The sequence below is a fragment of the Colias croceus genome, chromosome 23 (assembly GCF_905220415.1).
Source record: "Colias croceus chromosome 23, ilColCroc2.1".
In the NCBI taxonomy this organism is placed as follows: Eukaryota; Metazoa; Arthropoda; class Insecta; order Lepidoptera; family Pieridae; genus Colias; species Colias croceus.
Genome location: NC_059559.1, coordinates 272,876 through 293,816, shown reverse-complemented (window position 1 = coordinate 293,816; position 20,941 = coordinate 272,876). Strand labels below are relative to the sequence as shown.

The 20,941-nt window shown below is 40.5% G+C and overlaps 1 long non-coding RNA gene across 2 annotated transcripts; it reads left to right on the top strand.

Moving 5' to 3' along the window:
• The first annotated feature begins 238 nt into the window (after positions 1-238).
• LOC123702100 lies at positions 239-10,550 on the top strand. Of its 2 annotated transcripts, none has more exons than XR_006752808.1 (7): positions 239-370; positions 944-976; positions 1,941-2,212; positions 6,150-6,277; positions 7,209-7,477; positions 8,969-9,096; positions 10,371-10,550. It is a non-coding gene; the product is annotated as an uncharacterized LOC123702100 (long non-coding RNA). The 2 variants fall into 2 exon arrangements; XR_006752809.1 differs by lacking the exon at positions 239-370 and adding an exon at positions 739-858.
• The last annotated feature ends 10,391 nt before the right edge of the window (positions 10,551-20,941 follow it).

Below are 20,941 nucleotides of genomic sequence, written 5' to 3'. Positions count from 1 at the left end.
GTACATTGTTAATTAAGTTATTATGTGTTTTAATTTGTCCTATATGGTGTACAATAAAGAATTTTTCATTCATTCATTCATTCATTCATTCATTCATTCATTCATTCATTCATTCATTCATTCATTCAATTTTTTAAATATTACATTTAATTGGTATCAGTGTTACAAGAATAAAATTAAATTTGGGACTTTTCGGTTACGTATGCGGCAACACTGAACACATTTCGATTTTCGCTCTCGTTGCAGGCATGCAGGCAGCCCGCAGCAGGGTACGATTATAGGTACTGATTAAATACGTTATTTTTATCAGGTTTCTCGTAATTATTCAGCATCAGTCAACTAGCCATCTATCCTGAGATTTTAATCCCAAGTAAGTATTATTTAATTTTCGATAAAGACATGTCTAAAATACTTTATAGATTTGCTTCACACCGAATACATACGTAGGTACAGTATTTCAAATACATATACAGTATTTTTCTATTTACGTATTAACAAAACATAATATTATGTAATGCAAAGTGCTTGTTATATTTCAGTCAATACAATCAAAATATCGAATGCGTTTATTTAGGTGGGTAATTTGCTTCATTGATGATTGAAGGCTTTATTTTTATCTACCGCCGTAGTAAACAACAATTCAACTTGAGAAGTAATTATAAAGACCAATTTGATTTTTTAAATCTATTTTATATTCATTATTAGATCAGTGGAACACGATAATGTTAGTTAAGTCTTTTCTGAGGAGAATATCGTATTCAAAAGTTACATATTTCTGTCTAATAATGCTCATTTCACTCAATTTTTTTTTGTATACACGTGGTATTCATGACCTGCTTACAGTATTCGGAATGGGCTGTACGGTTCAAGATTATAAGAATTAGCATTAACTCAGTTCACACTACTATAAAATGCTTTAATTGTAAACTGTTTCATATTTCAGCTTCTCAATGAACCACAACACATTTAAGACAAGGTAAGTTTATTACTTTATTACCTAGTGTATCTCTTATCTATACTAATACTAGCGGTCCGCCCCGGCTTCGCCCGTGGTACATATTAACGTTTTCTCTACATAAGAACCATCCTCGTACTTCAAGGAATATAATAAAAAAAGAATTATCGAAATCGGTTCAGCCGTTCTCGAGTTATGGAATTACAACGAAAAGTGGCATTGATTTTTATATATTAGAAGATTATAAAGTCGAATAGTTTGTTTTATGGTTGAAAATGCTAATCCATGAACTATTGGGTCCAATTTGAAAAATCCTGTCAGTTTTTATGATTATTATATTATATAGTAGTTTGCCTATATTATTAAACTAGACCAATAGGAGCTGAGTAATTTGGGTATCAATCTCAAATAATATATGTAATAATTGTTAAGATGTGTCTCGTATTACTAGCTATGTGCCTGCGACTTCGCCTGCTTTGCCTTAAACCTTATAAATTATGCACTAGAACCTTGCTCGAGAATCATTTTATTTATTAAAAATTACCACATCAAAAAGTTGTGTAGTTTTAAAGTTTTAAGCATACATTGGGACATATAGACAGAGAAAGCGACGTTTGTTTTATACTATGTAGTTATTATTAAAATGTACCCTTATTTTTATTATTTACATTCTTCTTTTCTATTTCCACTGTCCCATAATAAAGCTAAGGAGTCTGTTTGTCAACTACTGGTCCGATTTGAAAAAATATTTTGGTGTTAGATAGACCATTTATCGACGAAGCCTATGGGCTGTATATCATCATACTAAGACCAATTTGAGCTAACCACTTCGGGTAAGACAGTGGGGCACAGCTAGTGTATAATAAAACTTAACATAATTGGAATATAGGTATTTTAAAACTTTTTAGAATCTTATTAGCAATTAGAATCTGATTAGCATAGTGTGATTAATAATAATTAATATATAATGTTTGTTTTTTTACAGCAGTATAAGGAACTGATGGAATAAATTATTTAATGACCAAGAAATCAAACAAACAAACAAAAATGCTTTATTGTGCACCACAGAAAGAAGTACAAAATAAGGATACAATAATAAATAAAAGAGCACAACAGTCTATCTTATTGCTCAGACAGTGATCTCTTCCAGACCTGGCCTGAAATCATGTGAATCTAAGAATTAATGACAAATTGTAACTTGGAACAACGTGTGGTATAATGATAAAACAATGACCAACTTTCCATTGAAACAAACAGGTATGTACACATATTTATTTACTAGCTGTGCCCTGCGGTTTCACCCGCATTGCTCCGTTCCTATTGGTCTTAGCGTGATGATATATAGCCTATAGCCTCCCTTGATAAATGGGTTATCAAACACTGATATAATTTTTCAAATCGGACCAGATGCTCCTGAGATTAGATCGGTCAAACAAACAAACTCTTCAGTTTTATAATATTAGTATAGATATGTAAATTTAATACAGCAATTTTGTATATTTGTACATAAAAAAGAAACTCAAAGAGTATAAGTATGTCATGGTATGGTATTGCAAATTGTCTCGAGTGCAAGTACCAGCTTGTGATCAAATGTTTTTTATTTAAAAATTTCTCATGTAGCATTCAAATGAAAATTTGGTAAATAGAAAACTGAACACATATTATATAGAGAGACTAGTGGTCCGCCCCGGCTTCGCCCGTGGTACATATTTCGCAATAAAAGGTAGCCTATGTCCTTTCTCGGGTATCAAAATATCTTCATACCAAATTTCATGCAAATTGGTTCAGTAGTTTAGGCGTGATTGAGTAACAGACAGACAGAGACAGAGTTACTTTCGCATTAATTATAATATTAGTATGGATTGGTGTTATTTCTATTGTTTTCTTGGAATTTTTTTATTTTGAAATTGTTTTTCTGTGGAAAGTAGGTGTAGAAGGATAAATGGACTATCTAACAGTTAAATATTAATTACCGCTTTATAATATTAGTTATTTAGTCAGCTTTATAGTATAAGTTGGATAAAAATGCGTTTTTGCTGTTACTGAGTTAAAGGAATCGGTTCTTAATCAGGTAGGTATGCAATTTGGGTATTTCTTTAGTAATTTGCGGCACGAATTAAGGGGGGGGAGGGGAGGAAAAGGGAGGGGGGAGGTAAGGGGAGACCCCCTGTGAAGTGGGGGGGTGCGGAAACCCCCCCTTCTATTTTTTTTTATTTTTTTTTGAGTTTATATTTATAGCAGCTTACCGCCCGCGGCTTCGCCCGCTTTGTCTAAAACCTAATAAATTATATACTAAAACCTTCCTCTTGAATCACTCTATCTATTAAAAAAAACCGCATCAAAATCCGTTGCGTAGTTTTAAAGATTTAAGCATACAAAGGGACATAGGGAAATAGGGACAGAAAAAGCGACTTTGTTTTAAATACTATGTAGTGAAATGTAGTTAGATATATATTGAAGATTATGGGCTTTCTTGACTGCTCCGGCACTGCAGAACGTGGCGCTTGCCCCCGTGTACCTCGTTGCAGGCAGGAGTCTTCACTCGCCTTCGTAGCTTCGGCTCCTCCGCGCCTCCGACTTTTTTAATACACTCTAGTGTATGACAGACAAGTACCACGTGGAATCGGGGTGGACAGATTCGGTTCTGTTACTAACAATTTGTGTGCAATATACATACAATAAAAAAAAACATTTTTTTAATAATTATACATGTTTGATACAATTTACAAGGGCATTGAATGGATCAATTTTATTTTTTTCCAATCAGCGTCTCCACATATTATATTCTTTAATAATATCATCGAAGTTTGGGTGGTTATAGTTATCTTTTTTTTAAAAATCTCTTTACAACACGCCACTGGGACTCAATTCTTCGAGTATGAGTCCCAGCAGGGGCAACAAATGGGTTGTCTGGATCTGAGTGATTAACTTTTTTATGAACAAACCCATGTTGCCCCAATCATATAATATTCGCCAATAATCCGTATGAATTGTTGTCTCTCAGCAACATGCTTTTGAATGAACTATGAAGGGACTATGGTTTTTAATGTACATTTTGACATTTGTTATCTCTTTCAAACACAATTCTTGTAGGTAGTTTTGTCAATGTAAGGCCCCGTTTCCACCTGCAAGTAAACTTCTGCAAGAACTGTCCGACAGTCTGTCTGACAGCAGCTTGCATGTGTAAACTCGGCGTTTCCACCTGCAAGTAGACTTGCAAGTTGCTGTCAGACAGACTGTCGGACACTTCTCGCGGAAGTTTTCTTGCAGGTGGAAACGCGGCCTTACTCAAGCAATTTTGAACATAACCTCAAAATTAAAATTAAGATTTCTCTGTAATTACACGTTTCCGCACGAAAAGCCGTTAATGTATGTTACGGGGCATTATTATCGATCGAAAAAAATTAAAATCACGCCGAAATTCGTGCCGCAAGTTTCTAAAGTCAACCCGCAATTTGCGCTATGGGACACTAGATGGCGCTGTTTCAAGTTGTTGATAACAAAAATCACTTGAAATATCTAAACTCGGTGACTTCAGTTATAAAATTTAAAATTGATAAAGATTTGAATTCTTTACGAATTTGAAAAGAATTTTTATATATTTCAAAATATTTCTTCATAAAATCTACAAAAAATATATTTCATATATTTTTGCCTGTCTGTTGTCTTGTCTTGTAGTTTTTACGCAAGCACTATTGGACGGATTTTGATGAAACTTTCATAGAGGGAATTTGAATAATAAATTTTGAAAGATTTAGTTTGGATTTGATAAACAAATTTTGAAGAATAGAATCTACGCAAGCATGAACTCTGTCATGGGCACAGTTAGTCTGGTATAGAGGTATATGTACATAATATTTCATGATAATGCTGTTCTTATAATATTAACACTTCATTACAGCAAGTTAATACTATTTACTAAAGTAATTCTCTTTATATTAACTACTAGCTGTGCCCCGCGGTTTTACCCGCATTGCTCCGCTCCTGTCGCTCTTAGCCTATAGCCTTCCGCGATAAATATACTATCTAACACCGAAATAATTTTTCAAGTCGGACCAGTAATTCCCGAGATTAGCGCGTTCAAACAAACATACAAATAAACAAACTCTTCAGCCATGGGCGTAGCTAGCCATGGGCTCAAGGTGGGGCAACAATAAAAAATAATATGTAACGCAGCAACTGTATGTACCAAGTATGTACCCAAAGTTATATCCAGGTCTTCAAATGCCGGCGGCCGTACCGCTGGCATTTGCGAAGGCATTCACGAAGGCATTCGCGAAGACATTTGCGAAGGCATTTGTGAAGGCATTCGCGAAGGCATTTGTGAAGGAATTCGCGAATGCATTCGCGAAGGTATTCGCGAAGGCACTCGCGAAGGCATTTGCGAAGACATTTGCGAAGGCATTCGCGAAGGCATTTGCGATGGCATTCACAAAGGCATTTGCGAAGGCATTCGCGAAGGCATTTACGAAGACATTTGCGAAGGCATTCGCGAAGGCATTTGCGATGGCATTCGCAAAGGCATTTGCGAACGCATTCGCGATGGAATTCGCGAAGGCATTCGCGAAGGCATTTGCGAAGGCATTTGCGAATGCATTTTTTCTAGTGTAGGCACTAGAAAAAAAAAGTGTAAAGTAAAAAGTATCAGTTAGTTGTAGAACGTGTAACACAACAAAAGTGAAATTGGATAAGTTAGTGGGGCAACTAATTGGGGTACTATACTCATTTTTCTTACAGTTCATGTAACATAGAAGCCTCAGCTATTTTCTTTTATCGTGTGTAATTCGTTATTCGAATTAGGTATTCTTATTCAAAACACCTTATTGTTCACCTACCACACCACGAAATAGATCCAAAAATCTTCAGCCGTTTGGTCGCTGGGCGTATGACACTTGTTAGTTGTTATAGTCAGTCAATTTAGAGGTAAATATTACTAATTATAAAGGTCGCATTTTCTGTGTCGCCTGTCGACTTTCGAGAATCGAGTGTGAATTTTCTTACGGATATTAAGCTTAGTAGTTAGTAGGTACTTCAATTTTTAGATTTGGTTAGGTATCTACCTACCTTCCAGGTCAAAGCTAGAGTGGGGCAAGCGCCCCACCCTGCCCCACCGTGGCTACGCCCATGTCTTCAGCTTATTTTAGTATAGATAAGTATAGATATAATATAAAAGCAATTTCCTTTATATTTTCAGAAAACAATGGATATTTGGAATGGACATGTAACAGTCGACTGTGAGCTTCTCAAACACCAATTTGTAAAAGAACAGCCGAGTAATTTGCAAGTGATTTCAAGATTCAAATAGAACCGGAAACATTTACGGTAATTAACAGATTTAATGAGATAAATAGTTATATTAAGATTAAAGTAAATTATAATATCCGCTGCTTCGGAAGCAGCAGCACGGTTATGAAGACTTCTACTGACTACAAAACCTCACGGTGGCCTACTTCCGCGCGAGGGGATCCCGGGATCTCCTGTGGGAACGCTCACGGTACCCCTCGCGCGCCTGCCATTGGCAATCCACTCGTATGTAGTCGCGGACTACCCTACGCGCATGCCGAGCACTACGACAGACTGCAGCCACAACAGTCTGTCGCCCTCCTCGCGTTGCCTATTGAATGTGCAACGATAAAGGCAAGAGCTCGTCGGGTCTACTAAGTGACCCGACGTCCCCTGCGGCGTGCTCTGCGACGCACGGGATTCCTACGCTCCCGGTCGCGCTCAGCACTTTCTTTCTGTGACATCACTGCATCACAGAAAGACAGCACTGCCATCCACACGTCCTCTCTTTTGGTGTTAAGGTACAAGTCCGAGACGGGCCGCAGACCGCAAACTGCAACAGCAAACTGCAAGCGACAACACTTGTTTCTATGAACATCTATGAAATTGATTCTAAGTGCGGCGACACTGCTGCCTGCAGACGCGACGCGCAGCGATTCATAGATGTTCATAGAAACAAGTGTTGTCGCTTGCAGTTTGCTGTTGCAGTTTGCGGTCTGCGGCCCGTCTCGGAATTGTACCTTTAGATAGGCCATTTATCGAGGAAGGCTATAGGATATATTATATCATCACGATGAGACCAACAGGAGCAAAGCACTGCGGGTACAACAGCGGGGCACAGCTAGTGAATAATAAAACAAAACATAATTGGAATATATTTTAAAACTTTTGAATTGAAAAATACTTATTAGAATCTGATTAGCATAGTGTGATTAATAATTAATATATAATGTTTGTTTTTTTACAGCAGTATAAGGAACTGATGGAATAAATTATTTAATGACCAAGAAATCAAACAAACAAACAAAAATGCTTTATTGTGCACCACAGAAAGAAGTACAAAATAAGGATGCAATAATAAATAAAAGAGCACAACAGTCTATCTTATTGCTCAGACAGTGATCTCTTCCAGACCTGGCCTGAAATCATGTGAATCTAAGAATTAATGACAAATTGTAACTTGGAACAACGTGTGGTATAATGATAAAACAATGACCAACTTTCCATTGAAACAAACAGGTATGTACACATATTTATTTACTAGCTGTGCCCTGCGGTTTCACCCGCATTGCTCCGTTCCTATTGGTCTTAGCGTGATGATATATAGCCTATAGCCTCCCTTGATAAATGGGTTATCAAACACTGATATAATTTTTCAAATCGGACCAGATGCTCCTGAGATTAGATCGGTCAAACAAACAAACTCTTCAGTTTTATAATATTAGTATAGATATGTAAATTTAATACAGCAATTTTGTATATTTGTACATAAAAAAGAAACTCAAAGAGTATAAGTATGTCATGGTATGGTATTGCAAATTGTCTCGAGTGCAAGTACCAGCTTGTGATCAAATGTTTTTTATTTAAAAATTTCTCATGTAGCATTCAAATGAAAATTTGGTAAATAGAAAACTGAACACATATTATATAGAGAGACTAGTGGTCCGCCCCGGCTTCGCCCGTGGTACATATTTCGCAATAAAAGGTAGCCTATGTCCTTTCTAACAGACAGACAGAGACAGAGTTACTTTCGCATTCGACAATATTAGTATGGATTGGTGTTATTTCTATTGTTTTCTTGGAATTTTTTTTATTTTGAAATTGTTTTTCTGTAGAAAGTAGGTGTAGAAGGATAAATGGACTATCTAACAGTTAAATATTAATTACCGCTTTATAATATTAGTTATTTACTCAGCTTTATAGTATAAGTTGGATAAAAATGCGTTTTTGCTGTTACTGAGTTAAAGGAATCGGTTCTTAATCAGGTAGGTATGCAATTTGCGCTATGGGACACTAGATGGCGCTGTTTCAAGTTGTTGATAACAAAAATCACTTGAAATATCTAAACTCGGTGACTTCAGTTATAAAATTTAAAATTGATAAAGATTTGAATTCTTTACGAATTTGAAAAGAATTTTTATATATTTCAAAATATTTCTTCATAAAATCTACAAAAAATATATTTCATATATTTTTGCCTGTCTGTTGTCTTGTCTTGTAGTTTTTACGCAAGCACTATTGGACGGATTTTGATGAAACTTTCATAGAGGGAATTTGAATAATAAATTTTGAAAGATTTAGTTTGGATTTGATAAACAAATTTTGAAGAATAGAATCTACGCAAGCAAGAACTCTGTCATGGGCACAGTTAGTCTGGTATAGAGGTATATGTACATAATATTTCATGATAATGCTGTTCTTATAATATTAACACTTCATTACAGCAAGTTAATACTATTTACTAAAGGAATTCTCTTTATATAAACTACTAGCTGTGCTCCGCGGTTTTACCCGCATTGCTCCGCTCCTGTCGCTCTTAGCCTATAGCCTTCCGCGATAAATAGACTATCTAACACCGAAATAATTTTTCAAGTCGGACCAGTAGTTCCCGAGATTAGCGCGTTCAAACAAACATACAAATAAACAAACGCTAAAAACAAACAATAAAAGCTTATTTTAGTATAGATAAGTATAGATATAATATAAAAGCAATTTCCTTTATATTTTCAGAAAACAATGGATATTTGGAATGGACATGTAACAGTCGACTGTGAGCTTCTCAAACACCAATTTGTAAAAGAACAGCCGAGTAATTTGCAAGTGATTTCAAGATTCAAATAGAACCGGAAACATTTACGGTAATTAACAGATTTAATGAGATAAATAGTTATAAGATTAAGGCCCGATTTTTCAATCCTTGGTTAAAATTTATCCGTCCAATAAAGTATTACACGAACATTTTAAAATGTAACCTGTAAACTGTCAAATACGGACAATTAGAATACATTTTTGAAATGGTAGTTTAATACGTTATTCGATGAATAAGTTTTAACCAACGATTGAAAAATCAGCCCTAAAGTAAATTATAATCTTATTAAAATATCCTATCCTATCCTACATCTTCACTACATAGTATAAAACAAAGTCACTTTCGCTGTCCCTATGTCCCTTTGTATGCTTAAATCTTTAAAACTACGCAACGGATTTTGATGCGGTTTTTTTAATAGATAGAGTGATTCAAGAGGAAGGTTTTAGTATATAATTTATTAGGTTTTAGACAAAGCGGGCGAAGCCGCGGGCGTTAAGCTAGTACTATAATCTTATATATAAAAATGAATCGCAAAATATGTTGGTAAGCGCATAACTCGAGAACGGCTGAACTGATTTCGATAATTCTTTTTTTATTATATTCCTTGAAGTACGAGGATGGTTCTTATGTAGAGAAAACGTAAACATGTACCACGGGAGAAGCCGGGGCGGACCGCTAGTATAATATAATAAATGCGGAAGTTTGTGAGGAATGAGGATAGGAGGTATATGTTTGTATTTATGTTTGTTACTCTTTCACAAATATTAAGCACACATTGAGAGAGTAACTTGGATTAACACATAGGATACGTTTTATCCCGGAAATCCCACGGGAACGGGTTTTTTCATTGAAAACGCGGGCGAAGCCGCGGGCTGAAAGCTAGACTATAATTATATTAAAAAGTTGATGAGATTTGTTGATTGGGCTAAATTGCGTCATGCTTATAGAAGTTGAGAAGCGCAATTTTTTTTTGGTTAGTTATTGTCCTATGGAACCTAAATCTGAAATTTCAATTGACGGGAACTTAGTTTTTGAAATATGAATTTTTGAAAACCATATAATGATTATTATAGAAAATTACTCAGGTTCGGTTTTGTGACGCATATTTATTGGTAAAATATGTTACATTGTTGTCATAAGAGTGTTTTCTTTCTTGGGAGTTATTTTATTACTATGATCACATAATGTAATTTTATTTTTAATGTTGAATTTATAAGTCCCTTGCACATACTAATCAAGACACTTGACCAAGAGCGTAATTTGATTTTATTTCGTGTACTAATTAAATAATGTGTGAAGTATATAATTTGGTTTTTATTTCAGGTTCACGGGTGTTGCGGACAACATAAGTAAAGCGGGAACACATTCGGAAAGGAGACGAGCGTATTGTGCGCTAACGCTCGCTTGCCCACACCGGTAGTTTTTCTGTTAGGTTATAATTGTACATGAGGCCTTGTTAATTGTATCGAGTTATGATCCCCCTCCCCCCCCTCCCCCTCCCCCTCCCCCGCAAACCCTGCGACCTACAGTCGTGCTGCGTTCTGTCATGGCTGGACAGCTCGTTTGCCGTGAGCATCAGTCGTTTGCAGTCGTACAAGATTACGTTTTTACTGCGCACGTGCTTTCCTTACTACGCTTTCTGTGCGTATTGCGCCGCTTTCATGTGTAAAGTTCGGTCTGTTAGTCGTCCCACGAGGAGTTCGCCCTTGTTGCCGTATCCAATTTCAACCGCAGCATCGCCTCCCACTTTTTCGGTGAAAGCCGCTGAAGTGGAGAGGGCGGTGATGCGGATTTAATTCGTAGCATCGGAGGCAAACGCCCCCGTGCCTGCGATGGAGCACTCCGAGCCCAAAGGCCCTTCTCAGGGCCACATGGACGCGACCCGCGCGCACCAACAATGGGGCAGCCCGGTCGAGCTCGGCTCCCGGGTGCCCTTACTGCACATGTGAGATGAAAACGCCGACAACCGATGTGCCCGCTCAAGCCTCCGGCGTTTCACCACGCACCGAATTTCATTCGGACGTGGTGATGATAGGCCGGCACATTGTCGCGGAAACTGCGAGGTTGGTTGGCGGCCTTTATAAGGCTAAGCGAGAGCGAGCTGGCTCTGTGGAAGGCCACGTCTGTCGCCTTTTGTTATATGCCCGTGTGTATGCAAATTGCAGCGCTCGTGTCTTTCATTGTTTCCTGTGCGTAACTACGCCACTTTCGTGTTCGTAGAGTCGGTCTGCTAGTCGCCCCACTGAGGAGTTCGTCCGTGCCAGTCGCAGCTCAGCTACGCTCGCAGCACCGTCTGCCGTTTGCCGGTGTAAACCGAAGTGCGGAGAGGGCGGTGATGTGGTCGTTGTTGTTTTAGACAGCGCAGACGGACGTCCCAGTGCTTCGATGAAGCACACCGACCATAAAGGCCCTTCTCAGAGCCACACGGAGGCCGCGGCGAGTACGCAGGCGACCCCCGCGCGATCATCGCGCCCGCGCACCATTTCGCCACACCACAATAATAATAATAATAATATAATAATAAACACATTTATTGTCAGAATCATAAAGTGATTACAAAAATTGATTTACAAAGGAAAAACAAATAAAAGAAAAATAATAAGAAGCTTATTCCTAAGAAGAAGTAGGCAATGTGGCAGTGAGTGACCTGACAAATGGAGCCAACTCAGTTTATGATGGCAAGGTGATTAATACCTTACCACCACTGATTTTCAGTGACCCCAAGGTGACTATTGGAGTTTCAGTGAAAGATATATTGCAGCTCGGTCGAGCTCAGCTCCCGGGCGCCCCTCTCATCCCCACTGGACGCCCTTCCTATGGGAGACGCCAAGGACTGCCGACTATGAAGTGTCAGGCCCGAGCTCCGGGCTATCATTGCGTACCGAATTCCTTTCGGACCTGGTGATGATCGACCGGGTCATCGAGTCAGGCCCTCTCTCGCGCAAGCTGCGCGGATGGTTGGCGTTACATCGAGATGAAGAAGAGCGACCTGGCGCGAATGCCGCCTGGCAGCTTGGAGGAGCCATCGCCAGAGGATGAGCAGGTTTTGTTAACGAAACTTGCCACTCTGCCGATCCCTCCGGGCAAGCCGCGGGCGAGGTGTCGCCGCTTGACTAGCGAGGAGGAGGAGCAGGTTGAGTCGGCACAGGCAAAGCGGACTTGCCAGACTCCAGCTCCCATCTCCACGCGCCATCGCCAAGCGCTACCCGCCGATCATTGTGGAGTCGTTTCCGAACTGGGCGACTCACCTGCGGGAGCTCACCAGCATCCTGGGGAACCAGGTAAGCGCACGCACTTATGGAACAGGCGTGCGTTTCACCCCCCGGGATGAAACCGAGTACAGGGCGATCGACCGCTATCTGCGCCGCGTCGAGGGGGAGGGGACCGATATATCATGGTTCTCGTACTTCCCCGACGCCGAGCGCAGCGTGAAGGTCGCCGTCCGCGGGCTGCCAGTAAACACGCAGCCCGACGAGCTGCGCGCCAGGAAGGGGCGCCCGGGATGCCTCTTCCTGGTGATCCTGAAGAAGACCCCAAATCTTACCCCGGGCATATACGACATCAACGAGTTGATGCACATGCCCGGGGTCATCGTCGAGGCGTGGCGATCAAAGCGGGGCCCGTCGCAGTGTCATCGCTGCCAAGGCTTCAAGCACTCGTCCCACAACTGCCACAGGCCGCTTGCCTGCGTGCGTTGTAGGGAGGGGCATGCCGCGGCCGACTGCAGTAATAGCGCTCAAAATCCTATACTGGAACGCCTTGCGTCATTGCGTCGCAATTGCAATTGCATTGCATTGCGTCAACAAGTAAGCAATCTCTGCTCCGCCACTTCAGGCGGGAGCAGAAGATAGACGTAGTGCTGCTGAACGAGACGCAGCTGGGCCCCGGCAACAAGCTGAGCGCGTCCGGGTATGTAGTGTATCGCAAGGACGAGGTGTCGCCTACCAACCAACCTGAGAACCAACCGCCCGCTGAGGAAGCTTTCTTCCATCTTTCTTCACCTCCCCGTCCGCCGTCCGCCGCGCGATTTCGCGTACAAGTTGCGCAAAGCACCCGGTGCGGACGGCGTGAAGAACGAATCCCTTCGCCACCTCCCCCGTAAAACGGTCGCGGCTATGTCGCGGCTGTTTAACGGTATATAGTATAGTAATAGTAATAGTGTTCCCAAAACCCGGCAAGAACGCTTCCTTGGCGGGCAGCTATCGACCTTGTTGAACACAGTCTCCAAAGTGTTCGAGTCATGGCTGTTGCCTATGCTGCGTATGTGCAATCCCACCACCCCCGCAAGGCCCACACCCGCAAGCCCCCACCCCCGCAAGCCCTACACCCGTGCAAGGCCCCCACCCCCACAAGTCCCGCACCCTTCACCCACGGCACAGGGACGGTCCGTTTGCCGAGTACGCTGGTCGTGTTCACTCGTTGCTCCCGACCACGTGCTTCGCGCTCGTGGATGAGACACCCATGGCCGCCGCCGCCGCCGAGGAAGTGACCGACCCGAGTACAGGTATATCACCACGTATGCGATCCTTATCCGCAAGTCCATCCCTCGCACCCCACTCCCCGCTTTCACATTCCAATCCTTTTCCGCGCTCGGCATCGAGGCGGAGTTTCCGGTGGGCAGGCTGCGTATGTATGCTGTATACAGGCCGCCCGGGGGGAGAGTTGACACGAACGAGGTGAAACGACTTTTCGCCTCGAGCGTGCCGACGATCGCCGCGGGTGACTGGAACAGTAAGCATTCGCACTGGTTATCCCGCCTCGATTGTTGCAACGGCAAAGCCCTTTATAACATTATCGATTATAACGACATTGTTATAGAGGGCCCTTCCGAACCCACTCATTATCCTCGTACAGACTCCCACCAAGCGGACGTCATCGACTTTACGATTCACAATGTGATCCGCCAGTCGATGTTGCAAACTGTTATTGTGGACGATCTCGGCTCAGACCACCTGCCGGTATTGGTCGAGATCACCGCAAACAGTTCCGCGCTTGCCCCATCCTACTCCCGCCGCTGTGTTAATTGGGAGTTATTTGCGAATACGCTTGAGCGCTCTACGCCCTCACGCGCGGTTTCAAGCGCCGAGGACGTGGAGATATTCGCAAATGGCTTGCATGATGCACTTAAGTCCGCTCTTGCCCAAGCCACGACACTCAAACCGTCCACATCCATACTCCCCCCCATTCCTTCTCATATCAAAGTCCTTATCCAGAGGAAGCGAGCTCTGCGACGGCAGTGGCAGCATTCGCGCTGTCCCACCCTCAAGCGGCAACTTGCTCGCTTGCGAGAGCAAGTTAGCGATGCGCTTGAGGCGAACAGGATCGAGGGCTGGCACCGTGCGATCGACTCGGCCGCCGAGGACTGGCCCTCGCTCCACAACCTCTGTCGCAGGCTTAAATCTTCAACCGCCCCCGCGCGCCCACTCACCGATTCCGCGGGTAATTATATATACGCCCCTCAGGGTCGCGCTGACTTGTTCGCCGAACATCTGGCACAAGTTTTTCAGCCGAACCCCCTGACGCCGTCGAGCGCCGCCCACGCAGCAGTGGTGAACGAACACCTGTCAGGTTTTCTAGCATCACCGATACCGCCCGCTGAGGAAGTATTCTTCACCTCCCCGTCCGCCGTCCGCCGTGCGATTTCGCGTACAAAGTTGCGCAAAGCGCCCGGTGAGGACGGCGTGACGAACGAATCCCTCCGCCACCTCCCCCGTAAAACAGTCGCGGCTTTGTCGCGGCTGTTTAACGGTATATTACGCGCCGGCCATTTCCCTTCAGTGTGGAAAACCGGTCGCGTAATAATGATCCCGAAACCCGGCAAGAATGCCTCCTTAGCGGGCAGTTATCGACCCATCACCTTGTTGAGCACAGTCTCCAAGGTGTTCGAGTCACTACTGCTGCCTATGCTGCGTCCGTACGTGTCGCCGCGCGCTGAGCAATTCGGCTTTCGCTCGGCACATAGTACCACCCTTCAGATATCTAGAGTATTGCACCATGTTAGCTCCGCCTTGAACAGGAATGAGAGAGCGGTCGCAATATTTCTAGATATCGAAAAGGCTTTCGACCGCGTCTGGCACGAGGGTCTTATATATAAGATCCTTACCACTACCCAGTGTCCCGCGCGGCTTGTGAGGATATTGCACTCCTTCCTCACGGACCGCTCCTTTCACGTTTCCGTGTCCCCCGCCATTTCCCGAAACCACTCTGTGCAGGCGGGTGTCCCGCAGGGCAGCTGTTTATCGCCCGCGCTTTACTCCGCCTACACAGATGACTTCCCTTCCCCCGCGCCAAACTCTAATCAAATCCTCGCGCTATATGCCGACGATGTAGCTTTGATCGCCGCATCGTTGAATACAACGCATGCGATGGTTAAGGCGCAACGCTGGCTTGATGAGTTGCCTGCGTATTTCGAGCGTTGGCGGATATCTGTCAACGCGCGAAAGACACAGGCGATTCGGTTCGGGGGTTTGACTCCCTCCCACCAACTCACTTTGGCTGGTGAGCAGATCCCATGGTCCGATACTGTCCTTTACCTAGGTGTAACTATTGATTGCAGGCTTCGCTTTAACAGCCACGTGAAGCAGGTAATCAACAAGTGCAAAGCCGCTCATGCAATACTTCGTCCGGTGTTATACTCCGAACTCCCGCTGCGTATAAAGGTAAGCGTTTACAAAACCTACCTACGGCCGCTCCTCACGTACGCTGCGCCCGCCTGGTATGTGTATGTGTGTGAAAGCCTGCGCCGCAGAATGCGCGCGCGGCAGTCACTCGCATTACGCGCTATCGCCGGTGCGCCGAGGTATGTGAGAAACGAGCTAATACGTAGCGATCTCGGTGTAGAAACGCTGGATGAGTTTATCCTTCGTCTCTCCCAAAATATGTTCTCGCGGGCGGACGCTTCCTCTCATCATCATCTCCGAGAGATTGCTCCGCACCGCGCCATTCCCGGGTCGCGTCGTCCAAATCCGCGCGATCTACTACCACCCCCCTCTCCTAAGGCGTCTACAGCGCCCTCCCACCAGCCGACGTTGGAAACAGCGTCGGTATCCAATCTAGCGCCTCCAGCGCCACCTACCGCCCACGCACTCTGTGCGCCCCTCATTATTCCCTCCTACCAAATTCACTCCCACGCGCAAATAGCGCAATCCCATACAACACCCCCACCCACGCAAGCCCCGCCTGCGACGGCGCACCCTACCGCGCCGTCTGTCGCCTCACCCTGTACACACAAACTCCTACACAATCGGTACACAACGTACCCAGCCACTCCCACGCCTATCCCCACGCGCAATTGGCGCCTCCCACCACACCCATTGGTTTCATGTCGCTCCCGTCCCCGTCCGTCCCCGGCCTAAAAAGTTCTGGCCGGGCTCGAAAAAGAACAAGGTCGGTTGAGTCATCGGGAACATCCAAAAGGTTTAAACAGTCAGGCACAGTCTCCCAAACTGTGTCTCAAATATCAAAACAGGGCGGTTCGCCCTCTCAGTAACCCGCCCGTATTAGCGGGCGGCGCTATACACCCACTGCAGGGGGCTTCCCGCCCCGATCAGTGTTCCCCACGCAGCCTCCTTGCGGAGGCCGCGTGTGCGAAGATCCCCCGATTGACCCACGGCACCATTCGTCTTTCGTCACCCAACCCGTCCCCGGCTCGTAGTCAAGCGTGAAAGGTCGGTCGAGTCTACTCTCCTGGTCAAAACAGGCTCACGGCGATTCCTTTGTTGTATGCCCTCGTATATGAAAATTGCAGAGTCCGTGTTTTCCTGTTGTTTCCCGAGCGAACTACGCCGCTTTCGTGTAGTAAAGTCGATACAGTTACCTGCTGCAGAGGGGGATTCGCCTGAACTTCCTTAGACATTGTATTAGTTTTAATAATTAGTTATAAGTTATTTTAAGTAGGTATGTAAAACCACAACGATTTGTAAATAGATAGTTTAGTTTTAATAGGTTAATTATTTATATGACTGTTATATTATTACAAAATATAAAATCGATTACTAATGTATGATTAATTAACTAGGTTAAGTTTATAAAAATGATTGAAAGAATAAACATTACTTGAAGAAAAGTTTTTTATTTTTTATTTTAAAGTACACCTGAATAGTTTTTTTTAATCGCCTACCACGATTCATATTTTGTAGCTTTGTAACTGTAACTTTTGAGAATAATAATTATAAAAAAATAGTATAATAAGCTAGCTGAGAGTAAAGTAACAAAAATCCTTGCCCAGACGATTTTACAAAAGAAAATTAAACAATATAATTAAATGTTCGAACAAACGTTATTTATTGAAGAACATACAAGCAATAAAATGTTTTTAAACTAAAAATTGAAATAAATATTAAGAGACATCTTTTATTGAATAGCTCACTTGTATAAAATGTGATTTAATTATATTATATATATATGAGTAACGTTATATTATGTTATTGAGTAGTTTATCTTTCTTTTTAATTAAATAAACATACAAAGCACCATCTTTTATTAAATAGCTCACTATTACAAAATGTGCTTATATTATATAAGAAGCGCCATCTATTATTCAATAGCTTAGATTGTAAATAAGTGAGTTTTTTATATAATTTATTTATTTATTTATTTACGGCATACGCCAAACCATACGTATATATAATATATTAAACTTAATTCAAAATTTACATAAAAATAATACATTAAAAGCGCCATCTATTATTGAATAGCTCACTTTTATAAAATGTGAATCAGATTACTTAACTTACTATTTTTATATTAGTAGCGCCATCTGTTATTGGAAAGAAAATTGTATAAAAAATATTGAAAAGTTATTAATTTATATTATGCATAAACAATGTCATATATTATTAAATAACTCACTTATAAAATTTGCTTACATAAAGTAGCGTGATTGAGTAGATTATATTATTAAAAATAAATAGTTTTTTTAATTAAACATCAAAAGCGCCATCTATTATTGAATAGCTCACTTTTATAAAATGTACTTAATTTTATATTAGTAGCGCCATCTGTTATTGGATAGAAAATTGTATAAAAAAACATTTTAAAAAAGTTTTTAATTTTATAATATCATGCATAAACAGCGTCATCTGTTATTAAATAGCTCACTTTTATAAAAGTTGCTTACATGAGTAGCGTGATTGAGTAGATTATATATATATATTATTAATTTAAATAAAAGTTTTTTTAATTAAACATCAAAAGCGCCATCTATTATTGAATAGCTTACATAATTTATAAGCGTCATCTATTTACATTAATAATATATATATATATCTAAAATTACATTAATAATATATACGTAGCGCCATCTGTTATTGGATAGTTTGCATTGTATATATATAATGTATATATATAGTTTAAAAAGCTACCTAATTAATTTTATATCATGCATTAGTAGCGCCATCTATTATTGAATAGCTAACATTATAAATGAATGTTTTTAGATAATTTATCATTGCAGCAAGATATGTAATAGAGGAATTTAAAAATTTAAACATTTAATTCGTATAAATGAATTATAAATACAAAATTTTTACCTCATCTCAAATGTGCGTATTTCAGAGAATACAAAGAATATACTTAAATAAAACACAAATTAAATAATTGTGATATATTTTGCCGGCATGAACTCATTGCGACATATATATTATGTGATATGTCACTTGTACGAATGCAATTTTCTTCAAATTCGTTTAAAAAAAACTCGATTGAACTTTAATGACAAATATTTACTCATCTAATAATTATTCTAAGCAATTTCGATATAAAAAGTTCATTTCCTAGTCCTACACAAGGATGATAACGTATATCAATTTAACTTTACTGGCACGTCACTATTGCACGTCTTCGCCATAAGTTTAAGTGGATAATATTATAATTACCTTAAATTTTTGAAAATAATATTATTAGATAGAGAAACGATTAAAAGTTTGAATTATATTTTAAAAAATTGATTATGATATTTTAGCGTGTTTTTTTTAAGTATATTAAGGGTTATTTATATTAACAATTGAGTTCCGCTCGTGTGCGAGTTATTTTCATTCATAGTTATGTCAGAGCACCCAGTTAAGACTAGGAACTTAATCCAATTATAAATTAAAACAAATGGCGGTCTTATCGCTAAAAAGCGATTTCTTCCAGACATTTATTATTTTGAGCTTATTTTAAGCAGTTCTAATCAAATTATTTTTTCTAAAAATAAATTGAACTCATACGTCTCTTTTTTGCAATTACTTATGTATTGTTATACGTAGATTAAAAACCAATTCATTATTTAGGCATGTGTAACTAGCTTTCAGCCCGCGGCCTCGCCCGCTATGCCTAAAACCATCTATGCTATAGCCTATAAAGCTGAAGAGTTTGTTTGTTTGTTTGTTTGAACGCACTAATTTCGGGAACTACTGGTCCGATTTGAAAAATTATTTCAGTGTTAGATAGCTCATTTATAGAGGAAGGCTATATATCATCACGCTACGACCAACAGGAGAGGAGCTACGAGGGTGAAACCGCGCGAAGCAGCTAGTAAATTATATACTAAAACCTTCCTCAAGAACCACTTTACCTATTAAAAAAAACCACATCAAAATCCGTAGAGGAGTTTTAAAGATTTAAGCATGCAGAGACAGAAAACGCGACTTTATTTTAAACTATGTTGTGATATGTTCTAGCACTAAGCAGTTCCGGCTTCAGCCAGCGCGGAGCAAATTCTATCAAGACCCTTGATTTGCGTTTGGTTGTGTATTCAATATAATAAATCTGTTAATAATAAACTTCTGGATTAAATATGGCAAATATTAAATTGAGCACAGCGAGACAACAAATATTTTGATTAATGTAAATTTATATTAGATCTAATAGAAACCGAGAAGGGCCCGTTTGTACACAAACAAGAATTTACTAATATAAAACAATGTGCTTATAACAGCTTCAGATATAATATAGTCATGGACCAATATACTCATAGATATTGGTCCATGATATAGTCAAGTGAAATTTAAAGTTTTTAATTGTTTAAATGTGTCAAAAATAACGGTTTGTTTCTATCTGAATTATTTGTGGAGACATAGATTTAAAATTCAATTGAGCGCTTCTTTAAGGAGAATACAAGGAATGTACCGAACTTTGACACATAAAATAATTGTGATATTGCCTGAGTGAACTCATACGAAACAATCACTAGGTACATAGTACAAACTAAAGATAACTCGATAACTCGAGTTCCGCCGTCTGTGTGCTTAGATCTTAAAAATTGCGGAATCATATTTTAATGAGGTTTTTAAATAATAGATTGGTTCTCGAGGAAGGTTGAGGTACATAATTTACTAGATTTAAGACAGAGCGGTCGAAGCTGAGGGCTGAAAGTTAGTTATCTATTAATACTAATACATACTAATATTATAAAGCTGAAGAGTTTTTTTGTTTGAACGCGCTAATCTCAGGAACCTGGCCCGATTTGAAAAATTCTTTCGGTGTTAGATAGCCCATGAATGGGCGAATGGGCGAGGAAGGCTATAGGCTATATTTCATCACGCTAAGATAAACAGGAGCGGAGCCACGCGGGGGAAACCGCGGAGCGCAGCTAGTCAATGATAAGTAGTTATGAAAATATTGTTTTGTCGTAGGTATTTCATGAAGTGTCCAATTCCAAATAATATATTATGTATAAGAGAGACTCGTTATAACATATTCCACAATATATATCATTGAAAAGCTTACTTGTATCAAATGTGCTTATGTATCCGTTATACTATGTATCCGTAGCGCCATCTAGTATTGAATAACTAACATTATAACTAATTTAGAATCATTAACAAGTTTACTATCTGTATTTCAAGATTTAAAATTTTATTCGGATAGTAGATGTAAAAAAAAACATAAAAGCAAAACAGCAAATATTTTGT